Genomic DNA, 14756 nt, shown 5'->3' on the forward strand with positions numbered 1-14756 from the left:
TCTCTTGTTAATGTCAGGTTCTCAATGTAATTAACTAACAGTAGTTTCTGCATTGCAGTGAGAACCTGTATTTGAATATTATTTTTCAGTAGTGTCATTATGGTGATGAGATAGTTTCTGTAAGTCATACAAAAACATCTCATGGCATGGTTCTAAAGTCTTATTATATGTCATATTATATGTAAGTAAAAGTCATATTATATGTAGTCAACCAGGAACTAATCTGGCAAGTAAATCTGCCCATAAATCAATTGTAGGAGAACATTAAAAGCAACTTACTTAAAATAAATTTGTCTAATAAAGAGTATTGGTTTTAGGCTGATATAAAATAAGGGATTTAGATACAATCCAGGTATCAGAGTCGTAGGTGATAACAGATCATCACTATATAGATAAACATCTAAAAGTAAACGTGAAGTCTCTTGAAAATTTATTCCAGGCAACGGCAATGGGGTTGGTGTTCTAAAAACAGTATCAAAGTGGTCCTTAGTAGATAAAACAAAAAGAATGGAAAGAAATAATATTTTTTTCTTGGTTCTGGGGAAATAAATTGGTGGGAATACATATAGGAAGTAAATAGGTATAAGAGACCAACTGGGACAAGCTCTCAACTCCAGAAACCTACCTGATAATACACAAAAGGTATCATGCTAAGCTACTTACATTTCAACTAAAAAATAAACATCATACTGTGATACAAGTTTATTAGACAAGTTGCTACCCCAGGCACTTTTATTTCCCATCAATGTATTGAATCCACACAATAACACATGTTCTGGATGGGAGAACTGGCAAAATGATGGATAAAGGTAACTTACTGTCCCATTTAGACATCACTTTGACTTACATATGTTTAGCACAAATATTTTATAATAGTAGATTTTTGTGTCAGACAATCTGAAATTAAATTGTCTTTACTTACTAGCTGCAATTAAGTGACAATCTCTCTAACCTTGATTCCCCATCTATAAAGTGAGAATTAAACTGGTGTTCATCCTTTTGTGTATTGTGGCACTTAAATGAAATAATATATATCAACTGCTTATTTAAATTCTGTGTCACCAGAGCCTGGGGGGCTCAGTCAGTTAAGTGTCTGATTCTTGATTTCAGCTCAGGTCATGATCTCAGGGTCGTGGGACAGAGCCCTATATTGGGCTCTGCATTGGGTATAAAGACTGCTTGAGATTCTCCCTCTCCCTCTCTAAAATAAATTCATTCATTCATTCAGCATCATTTCAATCACTCTGGCTGTCTTGTAGTCATCTAGGTATATAATCATCATTTGATTGACAAAATATAAAGACCTGAAAGTGTTTGTCATACATTGATATAATTCTGTTATTTTTCCCAATGAGTATCTCCTTGCCGAAATGCTGAACCATCACCTAATAGGCAATAATACATCAGGCTCCTGCCATTTACTATTTAAAATGATGAATAAATTTTATTCTACTATTATGCTTTACTATTCAGCATTTATAGCTGTTGTAGCCTATACAACAGCTTTATACCATGTGTTGATTCATGCTGCACCATTGCTATACTCTTCTGGTATTTTATCATGTCAAATTTCTTAACACACAGTCTCAGGCCCTGTTTTTATAGCATATTTCCAGTTTAGTTATTTTGTTACATTAATCTATCGATATTGTGTGGTTGCTTTATAATAAAAGCCGTGGAGTTAAAACTTTTTAAGTGGCCCTGGAAATTTCAACTCGCTTCTGAGCAACACATAAAATTGTTGGTAGACACAGAAGTTTGATTTTGAATGTATACCCTTTCAGTTTTCAGCAGGACCAGCTGTGATACTTGAACATGCAAAGGCTCACCAACTAGACTGTGAACAACAACAACAAAAAAAATCCAAAACAAGTTGGCATATGCTTGAGAGCATATTTTTTGTTGACTTCTTTCAGGTTAAGAGAGAAGTAAGAGACACTGACAATAAATTCAACCATATGGAATATAAAAGCCAGTAAATGTTTCTGCTTTTAAGAATAATGGACATAATAATGCTGTGTTAAAAGAAATGACAAGTAAGCCTACCATACACTTGTGAAAGAAGGAAAACAAAACAATTTTAGACAGAATGCTCCTGTCAAGAAAAGGTTTTTCTCAGTAGGGTACAGAATGGTTGCCTAGGAAACTGCTGCTAATTGCTGCTGCTGATGGAAGCTAGTCAACAAGGAAAGCACTGTGTGGTTGGAAGTACTCTGCTAAACAAGCACCCTCGACAAATTCATAAAAACAGGGAAAGAAAAAAGTTCCTTGCTTAATTTGGAGAGCAAATGGCTCCTCAGAAACTATTTCCTGTAATCAACTGGTGAAGAAGGAAATTAAAAGAGCAGGTTGTTGGTTTTTGGTTTGTTTGTTTCCTTGGCACCTTAGCATTAATTAAAGAGGCCGCATTGGCATCTCCTTTCCTAGTCAGACTCCAATTTGATCTCAGAGGTCACCCAGCCAATGCAGCAGCTGTAGATCTTTGCCGACCCGCTTTTTCTTCCAAAGATTTCTTCTAAAGATTTACTGATTAAAACAAGAATAAATTTAGTTTATGGGAAGAAATGCATGTGAGGTCAGATTCGTTTATGGATATAAACACATTTAAGATAAGGAATCATGACTGCAAAAGTTCAGTTCTGACGAGTACTTAAATTTAAGAAAATATGTTTTGTACCCCTTATAGACAGTGGAACTATTCTTAGTCATTATGGGAAATATAAAGACATATTCCTATATGTAAATTGTGCTTGAAGTGGGGCCATCTCATTGAAGAACAAATTTTCTTTTCGTTTTTAAAGATTTTTCTATGAAAAATGGCCGCAGATGTTGGCTCATCCACCCATAGTCACTCACTCATATATCCCTGTTTTGAGATGTGTTTGCAACCTGGCTGGGCTCAGATTGGGAGTACAGTTATGATTATAGGAAAATTTTCCCTCTGCTTCTCTCTGCTTCCCCCCCCCTCTTAATCTATGGGTTCTAATCTACAATATTGTTTAGATAGACAACTTAACCTACTCAAATATAGTTTTTAGAACTTGAAGAGAATCCGCCTAGCATTTACATTTAGTCAAGGGGGAAAGGTGTAGTAAATTAAGATGGTTATCAGTGGAAGAATATTTACACAGGTCAAGCATATTATGGAGTCAAAGGGAACTAGAAAAACAATGCACAGATCAGAAGTATTACCTGCTGGAAAGTTTTGCTTCTCATTTTAAGGGTTCACTTGGAAATAGGAAAAAATACATTTAAGCAGAAGAAATATATATTAAGTGAATATAGTCTAGCTTTATACTTAACTATTCTAATTAAAAGTTTTTGCTGCTGGGTGATATTGGGGATTTCCAATATGGTAATGTACACATATTTTTATTGCTGCTTTGGGCCCATATATTAAACATTTATTAATTAAGTTAGGTTATAATACTTCATTGATCTTAAATTAATTTTAGAAAGAGAAATTTCTTGGGGAATTTTCCCCTTTTAAATTTTCAAATTGCTTTAATATCAATACATTGAATATAATCATTAAGGCACTGGGGGAAATTGATGTTTTTAGAGCTTTTCAATGCTTGGTTTTGCGTCTTACTGAAGTCAATACTATTGTACTACTTGTAGACTTGTGAGAAATTGAATCATCTTCTGCATTAAGTCTTGAACACATCATATTGTCAAAAGAATGTGGCATGAAATGAAGATAACTATTATAACTAATGGAGAGATGAAACATCAATGAACCTAAAAGACCTTAAATAAATGCACACTTAGAATAACTGTGGGATGAACAAAATTTAAAGGTGTGTATAGAAATGCAGTACAATGTGTGTGTGCTTATGCATGTGCCAGCACTCATGCACATAAAAGTCTCTCCATGCTTTTAAAGTTTCATTCTGTATTTGAGTACCTCAAAGACTTTGATCACCTGAAGCAAGGCTGGGATTTGGGTGAATTAATGTTTCTATAGTTTCAAAACCTGGGACCAAGAATATGATGGAAAAATATTCCAGGTTCCAAAAAAGGAATTGGAGTAAACTTTTCAAATAGAAGTTCTCTATATACCAGCAATAGTTGGTTAAATAAACCTAGTTAAATAAACCTAGTTATTTCTTCTAGGAGAACCTGTTTGTTATAAAAAATTGGTAAAAACCACCTTTTGTTCACTCCATCTATCTCATCCCTATGATACTATAACTTACATAAATCTTGGGAGGCCTTGTGACCTAGAAGCATATGGAATTTAGGAACTATGTGATGGGAAAAATCACTTTGTTCACAACACATTGTAGAGTACATTCAATCAGCACATAGAGAGACCAACATGACTTTTATGTAATTATAGTTTGCTTCAACCTCCAGTCCTACCATGTTTCTAAGAATGAATGTGCAAATAGCAGCATACAACATCAACCTTATGTGCTTTCTTCTTAGCTAGTCTCTCATGAACTATAAATGTTTTAAGTAAGCGATTCACCATCTTCTATAACTGCCTATTTTATTTTTGCCATTGTAGCTATTTAAAATATCATCCACAAATATTCTCTTTACACCAGCCCTAAAACCACTTGGCAGACTTTAAGTCACTAATAAATGTGTATGGTAATTCTTTATAATTTTCAAATTATATATATAAAATTAATATGAATATATATTTATATAAAACTAAATATATATTTCATATATATGTATAAAAAAACAGAGAACCATATTCTAATAATCCTGTGGACAAAGGTGTAAATAATTAATTACATTATGAAATTCTGAAAATTAAAATGCCATAGTGAAAATAAAATAAAAATAAGAAAAAAGATATAGTTTTGAGCTATCCCTCTATTATTCATTAATAATTTTTGTTAAATAAAAACTCAGCCACAACACAAGATAAGGGGAGACACATTCTCAGGAAAAATTCCAAACAAGTAAAATTGATAATAGTTAAAGACTTTTTTTTTTTTAGGACCTCCAAGTAGCAAATCAAGAGACTTTGCAAGATCAGTTTTTTAAAGGAAGACAGCAAGTATCAAGTCCAATGTTATATTTTTAATTTGGTCATATTATGATAGGAAAAAGCAAAGACTTTAATAGGATTTTTAATTTCCTCATGACAAAAATTATTCTAGAATAAAGACGACTTGTTTTGTATTCTGGATTGATTATTGCATCCCAGGGAAAATACTATTTAATGAATTTCTCTCCATCTGCAGATACAAAAAGTTTCATTATGTAAAATAAACAAGAACATGTAATAGTAACTTCAAAGTTATCTTCAGAAAAAAAAACAAACAAAACAAAGTTATCTTCAGAATATACAAATTCTACTTTAGAAAACACCCCTTAGAGATCTGTTGAAATAAAATTTTATATTGAGGATTTTTCTTCAGTGTTGTTTACTAAGTCAATCTATATCTCTTTTCTGTAGATTGATTTCATTGTTACCAAGCATACTTCTAGAAATATTTGCAAATCCTGGGTGCCATCAATAGCATACTTGAAAGAGCCAAGGCATTCACTCTGTTTGAAGACACTGAATCTTTATGTCTGAGTGTAAATGACATCTAGAAAGCATAGAACTCTGATTATGGTAATAGCTCTGGCTGTTCTACTGTAGGAGCCCAGCAAAAAGAGAAGGTAGATCAATTTTGATGGAGTGGCACAGTGGAGAAATATTTCAGAATAGGATGCTATCTAGGGAGGTAGGCTGACATTGGGCAAGGCAACTGTGTTTTGCAATGGGGCTAAAGGTGGGATCCTGACCATAGGAGGTAACTTTAGGTGACTTCTGACAAAGGGAAGAAAATGAAGAAATGGGATGCAGGAAGCAAAGGAAAAGGTGCTCAAAGCAAATTTTATTTACTTCATAATTTTGCTTATGGCAGGTCCCAGGTAGGCAGATGCCACTGTAACTACAAGCTATACTATGGTTAAAAACATGCATTTGCCATCAAAGACACAATCCTATGTAAGGGATACATGGGGTTTCTTCATGATACGGTAAATCAGATTTCATAAATCTTCATTTCATTTTAGTAAAAACATGGCAATAAAAATCCAATTTACTACAAAAACATATGAAAATGTAGACTATTTTCTTACTGACATATAAGAAAAATGTCTAAATCAGGACTTGTAGCTTTTTCTTTTTTCCAAAATGAAATTACAATTCTGTTATTTCATATATGGTTGCTCTGATAGTGAAGAGGTTGCCCAATTCCTTGTTCTCAGAATATGCCTGAAAATATTTCTGATTCATTCTTATTTCCTTTGAAAGTTTGTCGGTCCCTTTTTCTCAACTTTTAGAGGGATCCTCTACCCCTCAAAAATGTTTTCTTTGAACTTATATTGGGGTTTGTTTTGTTGAAGAAAAGTTTGCTATAAAAGGAAAAAGTCTCATGAGATCAGGGAGCTTTGTGATTTCTACTTTTTTTCTTGGATAATTCTGAAATGCAACATGAAGCAAAGAGGCATGAAGAACTTGGTCTGATAGCAACAAGGTGATCAAAAGCTATAGGAAGAGAAGTATGCAATCACATTAATTAAAGCATCATACTTAAAATTTTATAGAATAAAAGAAGCACCTCAACATTTTAATTCAATAGTATCTTCCAAAATATTTTCTAAAAAGCATACTTGGTAATTTTCATTTCTCTACAGACCTGGTGAAGAAAAGCACTTTGTACTCATACAGTTTTTTCACATCCAATTGTATCAGAGAACATAAGGGAGAGTTGAAATTCACCATTATTTGGGGACCCAGGAGACTCAAGCATTTGTAATAGAATTGAAGAAATGCTCATCATCTAAAAAAATGAACTTTAAAAAGTTAAACATAATTTGGGAAGTTTATACTCCTTTACATAAAAAAATAAATAAATTCAACCTCATCTGGTGATTCTGGTCCTAAGACATTAAATTATCAGCAAGGGTATCTTCAATTTACTCTTCCTTAAACAATGAAATCCAACTAGAAAGGAAATCTGTGTTACCAAAACATCCAAGTTCTTGGGCAGTATTTTCAGTGTCGCATTCAGATCATATGTGCAAGTTCAATATGGTCTAATGGGCATTTTCAAGCACCATCAACTTCATAGGCAGATATTTCATGAGGATAGAGATCATTGTTATCCCAAATGAATGAACTCCTCTTCCTAAAATGTGAATTTTGAAAGTAGCATCTGGACTTGCTTCAAACTCAGTTCTTTGTTTCTTTTCTGATTGAAAGAGAGACTTCTAAGAATTGGGTGGGAACTGACCTGGGGGAATATTTTACATGCTTTTGTGTCTAGGTCAAATTAGTGCTTTCTTTTTTTCGGAGAAAAAAACAGTTTTCCCTATGTTAGCATTTTCATTCTGGTAAAGCTCGGACAAAAGCAGGTTTATTCCAATCTTTACAATGCTTTAGTCATAAATCTCTACTTTTCAAGCTGATGAGAAAAAAAACAACAACCACCAGTAGATAGTTTTTCAAGAAAGAGAAAATGTGCATGGGCTTTAGGATAAAGGATAATGATGTACAAAATGTCGCAAGGAGAAAGTGTCTAAAAATTTCATTTTTTAAAATTGCTCATAAAATTAATAGTAAATAATGTGATGATAATTTTCCCTTATGGAGAAGAAAAAAGTCCTTTAATTACTGAAATACTTCATGATTAGAATCAGAACATGTAAATGGGAGCATCTTTCATTTTAATACACCAAAAAGAAAAAAATGGGTTACTAAAAGCTTTTATCACTTTTTAAAATAATGAAACTAGAGAAGTGTATCTAATTGAAATCAAAATATTTTTCCGAAAGTGAGCAAATAATTATCCCTATTACTCAGTAAAGAAACATTCATTAGCTAAGAACTTAACCATTTGCAAATCATTTTACAGACTCAAAGATGAAATAGAGAAAAAAAGGGCATTGGCGATATTTCATTCAGGTTGACCTTCAAAAATAGGATACATCTCTCTCTAAGACCATACTGGTATATGCCTTTAAAGAAGGATAATTATATCTATGACTTAGAACATCCATTTGCTTTAAGAATCAGATTGCCCCCCCCCAAAAAAAGAATCAGATTGCCCCTTTGTCAGAATTGAAATTTACATGAACTCCTGACCTAGAACAGTGAGGCAATCCTTAACTTACACCCAGAGGATCAACAGAGGTGTGAATTTTAAAGTTCTGTTTGCAGGATATTTCAGTGCCATTTCAACTGGAGCCAATTGTTACACTGGGCTCAATTTTGCAGGAATGAGCATGAGAAATTATTCACTATCCATGTGTTACCTAGCTGTTAGATTATAGATATCTCTTAGAAAGGTCATTTACTCCATTTCCATATTCTTTCCAGTTCATTAATTTTTATTATCATTAAGAAAATATTTCTAATCAGGTGTCATATTGCTATCTTAAGTCAAAGGTATATTTTCTTTATACCTAACCTTCAGCCCATTTTCAGACCATGTCATCTTACACCGTATCCTTCCCGTGGTATTTTCAGAGTTCCTAATTAATTCCTTTCTGTTCAAGTCAATAGTTCTATAGTCCTCACTTTGATTCTAACCATCTCTCTTAGGTTCTTCATTTGCTTCTTTATATCCAGTATTCCTGCCAACACCATCATTCCCACAAGTGCATTGCCCATACTGTGGTATAATTTTGGTAGCCCCAATTTGCTTATGAGATTTCCAATCTTAAAACCTAAGATGGATATGAACTCTCTCTCTTCTTTATATCAATTAAAAAATGTATTAGCACTTACTATAGAAAACAATCACTGCATTATATACCAAAAGGAACATGAAGATGAAGTGTTTGAGCTTTTACCTCAAAAAACTAATAACTTAGTGCTGCAGATTAAAACAAGTAACAAATAAGCTCAGTAGAATGATCCATATGATTAGAGCTATTAGTATGACATGAACATGTTACACAGAGGTGTTCAGAAGAGGAAAAAATTCCTCGGAGAGAATAAAATTGTGGATCTTTGACCATGGACCCTGAAAATCTCTCCTGTGTGTTATGTACCCTTTCAAAATGTTTTCCCATCCCAGTTTCAATGCAGTACATGAATGAAGCCACAGATTAATTGGGGAAATTGAACTTGTTCTGCAAAAGGTAAGACTGTTAGTTCACTCAGAGGAATTGACTATTCGTGCTGGGGTCTCTTATGGGCGAATCAGAGGTGCTCATATCCCAGCACTGCCTCCATCTGTCTTGCCAAATACAAAATTTGGACCGAAAATCTTGAGTCTAATTTCCAGGCTGCTGAGACTTAGTCATCACTATTAAAATGATTTTTCTCTGAATCTTGATTCCTCTGTTATTACTCATTTTGCCTAATGTTGTCTTAAGTTTCAAGGACTACTGAAATAAGTTGTAAAAAACAGACATTTTATTCTCATTTCTGTGTTCTAATAACCACCTAGCACTTGCATATTTGTTAAAAGTCCCAATGAGAGCCTGGGACATATGTGTTCCTCTTTCTTTGCTCATCAGTTTGGCTGGGTTTCGAATTGTATTTTCTATGTGCGTTGCTGAATAGTGATTCATTCTGTGAGCTGAACCGCTCCGTGAGCGGGCAGCTAGTGGCTCAGTGTCCTTTTTCCCCTCAGGACTCATGATGCCAAGTCAGATCATGCTTCACTACCAGATCTGCAAGGCAAACACCAGTTGTTCTGTTCATCTGCTCCTGAGATGAATTTCCAGACTCCCCTGACAGTCAAAGCACGTGCTTTATGTAATGTGCTAAGGAGCAGTGAAGTGTGAGGGAATGAAAGGAAGAGAAGGCTTGGTACACTGAAGCAGAAAGAAGAGTCGGTTCATCACAGTAGCTTGGGGAGGAAGGAGGGGGGAGTGATGATCTTGAGGTACTCTGCAGTCTACTAACCTCTTAGCAGCAGCAACATCAAAGCCAGAGCCAGCCCTTGAGGTGGTATTTGGCATACAGTGGCAGATATTTTTCTCAGGTACATACAAGCAATAGAATCAATTTGTATATATGCTATTCATTTCAAAAAATACATTATTGCAAATTACTATTAAAGTTGTTCTTTTATCTATTTTTCCCCTTTTTTTTGTGAGGAGAGAATTCTTAGAAATATAATAGGAGGGATGTCTGAATGGCTCAGGGGTTGAGCATCTGCCTTCAGCTCAGGGCATGGTCCCGGGGTCCTGGGAGTCCCACATCTGGCCCCCTGAGAGCAGCTTGGTTCTCCCTTTGCCTATGTCTCTACCTCTCTCTATCTGTGTGTGTCTCTCATGAATAAATAAATAAAGAAAATCTTAAAAAAAAAAAGAAATATAATAAGAGACAGATAAAGGGCATGCAGGGGCACCTGGGTGGCTCAGTGCATCTGCCTTTGGTTCAGGCATGATCCTGGGGTTCCGGGATTGAGTCTCACATCAGGCTCCCCACAGGTAGCCTCCTTCTCCCTCTGCCTAGTCTCTGCCTCTCTCTGTGTGTCTCTCATGAATAAATAAATAAAATCTTAAAAAAAAAAGGGCATGCATAATCCTCAGCAAAACAAAGGCTTAGCTTGTCCAAAACTGAATCCATGAAGACTTGCTGACATGACTGATTATTTTCATCTGCTCACTGCAAATAAAAAAGATTGTATGAAACATTAGAATTCTTCCTTAAGTGGAAATTTTAAAAACCTCAAAAAATGGGAATACCTTAATAAGAAAAAACAATGTGATGACAAAACGCAACAGCAAATTATAGAGGAGAACATTTGATAAAGTCTTGGAAGATACAGGATTAGGAGGGAGGGTCAAGTAAGAAAATACAATGATAATTAAATTATATTTACATTTAAAAACAAGCCGGACAGAATAATTTTACAAGTAGGTCTAAATTGTTCTTAGCTCGAATCTGTCACACTGATTAAGATTCAAATTCAACAAAATGATTTTTCAAAGTGTCAGTGGCCCAAAGAGAATGATAAAACACTTTTTTAAAAAGTGCTTATGACTGTGGTTCTGACATTTAGTGTAAAACAAAATGGTAAAGAAACAAGACTGATTTCCACTAAGTGCATGGGAGGAATTTTCTGGAAGAATATACAAGGGAGTAAATGTGTATGCAAATCAATTTTAGTTTTTAAATATCATATTACATTGTGTTAGATAGAGCCTTGCTCTTCACAACTGGAAGTGTTTGTAGGCAATTAAAATTCCAAAGAACAAAAACATGTTTTAATTTGTTGAGTCACTGGGTTTAATTAAAAGAAGTCTAGAGAAACCAAGTTTTCCTTATATTTTGATTCAGAATTATTGGCTGAAGACAAATCTCATCCTACTTTAAGACTTTTGCTGAGGAGCAAAGATAGATGTGAAGTAGATTTTTATAGGGAGAACTAGCTTATATATATAACTGCATATTTAAGTAAACAACATTATCTGGTGCCTGTGTTTTCCTCCACTTTGTAAAAACACTTTAAGCTCTAGCTAGTAATACCTACTATATATAAGCTCCTATCTTACCAAGAGTAAGAGATGCAGGCCTTTCCTATAATGTCCATGCCAGTTAGCTCTCAATCAGGTACAGATCCTTCTATTTACCAACAAGACAAGTCACATATTATAATGAAGCTAATACCCCAAATCGGCTTCAAATGCTATAGAGATCACACAGGACAAAGCAGACATGACAAATACAAACCTTGTGAATTGCCTTTTTTTTTTTTTTTAAATCAATCCTTATCTTCCTTACTCTTTCTAACCCCAGATGCCTAACTGTTCAAAGGAAAACACTGACAAGATCCCCATTTTCTGTACTCATCCATCGGCGCCTCCAGGCCCAGAAGCTTCGCAGTGAGGCCCTGTGCTTTTCTGCAGATCCACCCTTGAATGCTAAATAACTCTGCTCCGCATGCTCCTCTCTCTGCGGAGCTCGGGGAAATGGCAGCTCCAGCAAAGAGTGGTTGCCATGGTAACAAGGGAAGGAAAATCTGCAACCTCTTGTATTGTTAGGCCAGCGTGTTTATTTGCCTTGCAGGGTGGTGCAGATGGCTTTAGTGTTTCACAGGAGAAATGGTTCTGTACGATTTTGGCTCTGTGTACATTAATATAATATCATACACAATATGCCATATTTTAAATGGCATGATGACTCTTACTAGTAAATCTCAAATCTGGGAATGGAGGTGGGAAGAATGAGAAGGGTAAGAAAAGGCAAGTTTGAATTTCCTAAGATTGGAAAGGGAAACAGAGAGAGGCTTAAAGGTATATTCAGCTTTTTGCACATGAATGATGACAAACTTTCCTCCGTCATATATTTTTAAGCCTAAACATAAAATCCTAGCAACACTCAACTTATGTATCTGAGTGCGTTCATCACTTGGCTGCCTGAGTTGTGGGGATGCTAAAGTGCAGGGCAAGGCTTCCAAAGGCACAGCTCCACTGGTAAGCTCTGGAAGAGCAACGGTGTATCACCTAGAAGAGCTTTTACAGATCTCACTGCTTCAGGAGGGAGTAGACCTGAATAGGATCTCCGGACTGTTGGGAAAACAAAACACCCTTGGGGAACTGGGTGGGGAGGGGGAACTGAGGAAATGTTCTTTAATCTTCATATTTACTCCAAGAGACAGCTGATGTTGCCTTTGGATGATCACAAAGGCACTTTCTACTCTGACTGTGTTTGCTGCTCATGTTGAAAGCATTGTACCTTAGATAGCCCAAATCATGGAAGCATGATTTTAAATACTTCCATGTTGTGGCATCTATACACTTCTGAGAACCACCTCTTTCCTGCTTCACTAATACTAAAAACCAAGACTAAAGTTACAGTTTTCTGTCCTTCCTGGAGGTCCATGGATGTGACTGTTCTGCAATAGAAGAGGGCTATAATTGATAACTGTGACAGCTGCCCGTGCTGTTCTGAACCTGGCAGTGTGGGGTAGCGGATATTGCACTGGTCTATGCAGTGGGAGACCTGCAGTCTGGCTGTAGTCATCTGATCTCAGATGAGTGACTATACCTGTAAAGAGGAGGACTGTGAAAGGTGGTCTTATGTACTGGTTTCTTCCAGTTTTCTTGATATGAATGCCAATATGAGTTTGGGCCCCACCCTCAGATGAGAAACTTAAGGATGGGGTTCCTAATTTCCACTCAGAGTCGGAACTCTAGGGGCACCAGATGTGGTACCCTTGCTTTCTTCAATAACAATAAGGTGGAAGAGAGAGGAAAAGTTTATCACAAGCCGTTTATGATTCATGCTTTGGAAGATAATTTAAAAATGACTGTTTTAAAATGAACAGAAAGCAGAAAGTGACTCAAATACAGAGAACTGAGAGTAGCGAAGAGGGAATGGGGTAGAGGGAAGGGGCAAAATGGGGGAAGGGGAGAAGGAAGTTCAGGCTTCCAATTATGGAATGAATAAGTCACAGGAATAAAAGGTGCAGCGTAGAGAACATAGTCAGTGGCACAATAATAGTGTTGCAGGTGACAGATGGGAGCTACACTTGTGCAGAGCAGCATTTAGTACAGAGAGGTTGACTCACTATGTTGTATACCCAAAATGAAAGTAATGTTGTGTATCAACTATACTTTAATAAAAAAAACTGATGTTTTTAGTCTCATTATAATAACAGCTTTCCAAACAGACTAGATTCTCAGTGGTCTCTCATTTCTTTTTTTGTGCTTTTGTGGCATGGCTTCTATAAAGGTTACTTTAGTGAATATATAAGAAAAATTCTTAAAGTATCAAAAGTTATGCCTCAATAGGTGAGCAAATAATTCTATCTACTTTTCTATGGATTAGCTTTCAACTGTAAAGAAAGAGACAAAACCTAGAAGAGTAATCCATAAAGAAATGTAATTTAAAATATTATCGCCTTCTAGAATTCCCTTCTACCCTTTCCCTCAGTCTCAGCACATAGGATCAAAGAAAAGCTGACTATGGGCTTGCCTACATAAAAAAATTAAAAATTATTATAGCCCAGAAATGAAGGTAAACATTGAAAAGCATAGGTGAGAGAAAACGAGGTAAGATCTTTGGTTGACGTAAGCCCACCTGATGAAGAAAGGAGAGGAGAGAGATGCAGTAATTGTGTAACATTTATTACACGATCCTGCTTTTAAACCACCTTGGGGATAAGTTCGTTTCCAACAATGAAGAGAAGAAAGATCCTTGGATTCAACCAGTAGTGGCCTGAACACCACAGCATATAGCTGAAGACCTGATGTTACTGGGAAATGTGTCATGTTAAAAGGGCCCCGAGAAGTATCTTTTATAAGGGAAAAATGCAATGTACTGACAGATCATATGGGAATGATAAAAAGAGAGGCTATAGTTCCTCTGGTTCTCTTTAAAATAATCACCTCGAAATACAATGCCAGCTCATGTGAGTGATCCTTACCATCAGAGGATAGTATTTTTAAAGACCATATTTGAGATTGAAGAACACGTCTTTCTACTGGGAAGGATTTTTGTTTGTGAAACAATTATGTGTAATTAATAATTTCATAATTTTATTAGGCTAAATAATTTTAAGCTTAACAATTTTATTAAGCTAAAGTTTAGAGAGAAATGTAATTACACATGATCACTAGAACATCCTCTGTAGGTATGAGGGGACAATATTGTATGTTTTTCCTTTCTCACAGCTTTCCACATTTTATGGACTTAATACATAGCCTGTTGTTTCTGGACGGAGGTTAATTTAAAAATCACACCCTGTTAGGATTGCACACCACCTTTACTCTGGTAACCCACAGCTGGCTGTTGAAAACTTTTGTTGTCAACTGTGAGCATACATATGGAACTT

General features: G+C 35.5%; 1 protein-coding gene across 43 annotated transcripts in view; it reads right to left on the reverse strand.

The window, feature by feature from the left end:
- The window catches only part of MAP2 (microtubule associated protein 2), a 216828-nt gene that overhangs the window by 60236 nt on the left and 141836 nt on the right, over nt 1-14756 (reverse strand). For 3 of the 43 annotated variants that reach the window (XM_072741381.1, XM_072741379.1, XM_072741375.1), the window contains exon 1: nt 11651-11883. The exons of 36 other annotated variants lie outside the window; for them this stretch is intronic. The gene's annotated coding sequence lies outside the window, so the exon portion shown is untranslated. Of the gene's footprint in view, nt 1-11650; nt 11884-14756 lie in introns of those variants that run through there. 4 more of the 43 variants (XM_072741377.1, XM_026002241.2, XM_072741378.1 and 1 more) reach the window with 3 other exon arrangements.

Source organism: Vulpes vulpes, chromosome 16 (genome assembly GCF_048418805.1).
Source record: "Vulpes vulpes isolate BD-2025 chromosome 16, VulVul3, whole genome shotgun sequence".
Classification (NCBI taxonomy): Eukaryota; Metazoa; Chordata; class Mammalia; order Carnivora; family Canidae; genus Vulpes; species Vulpes vulpes.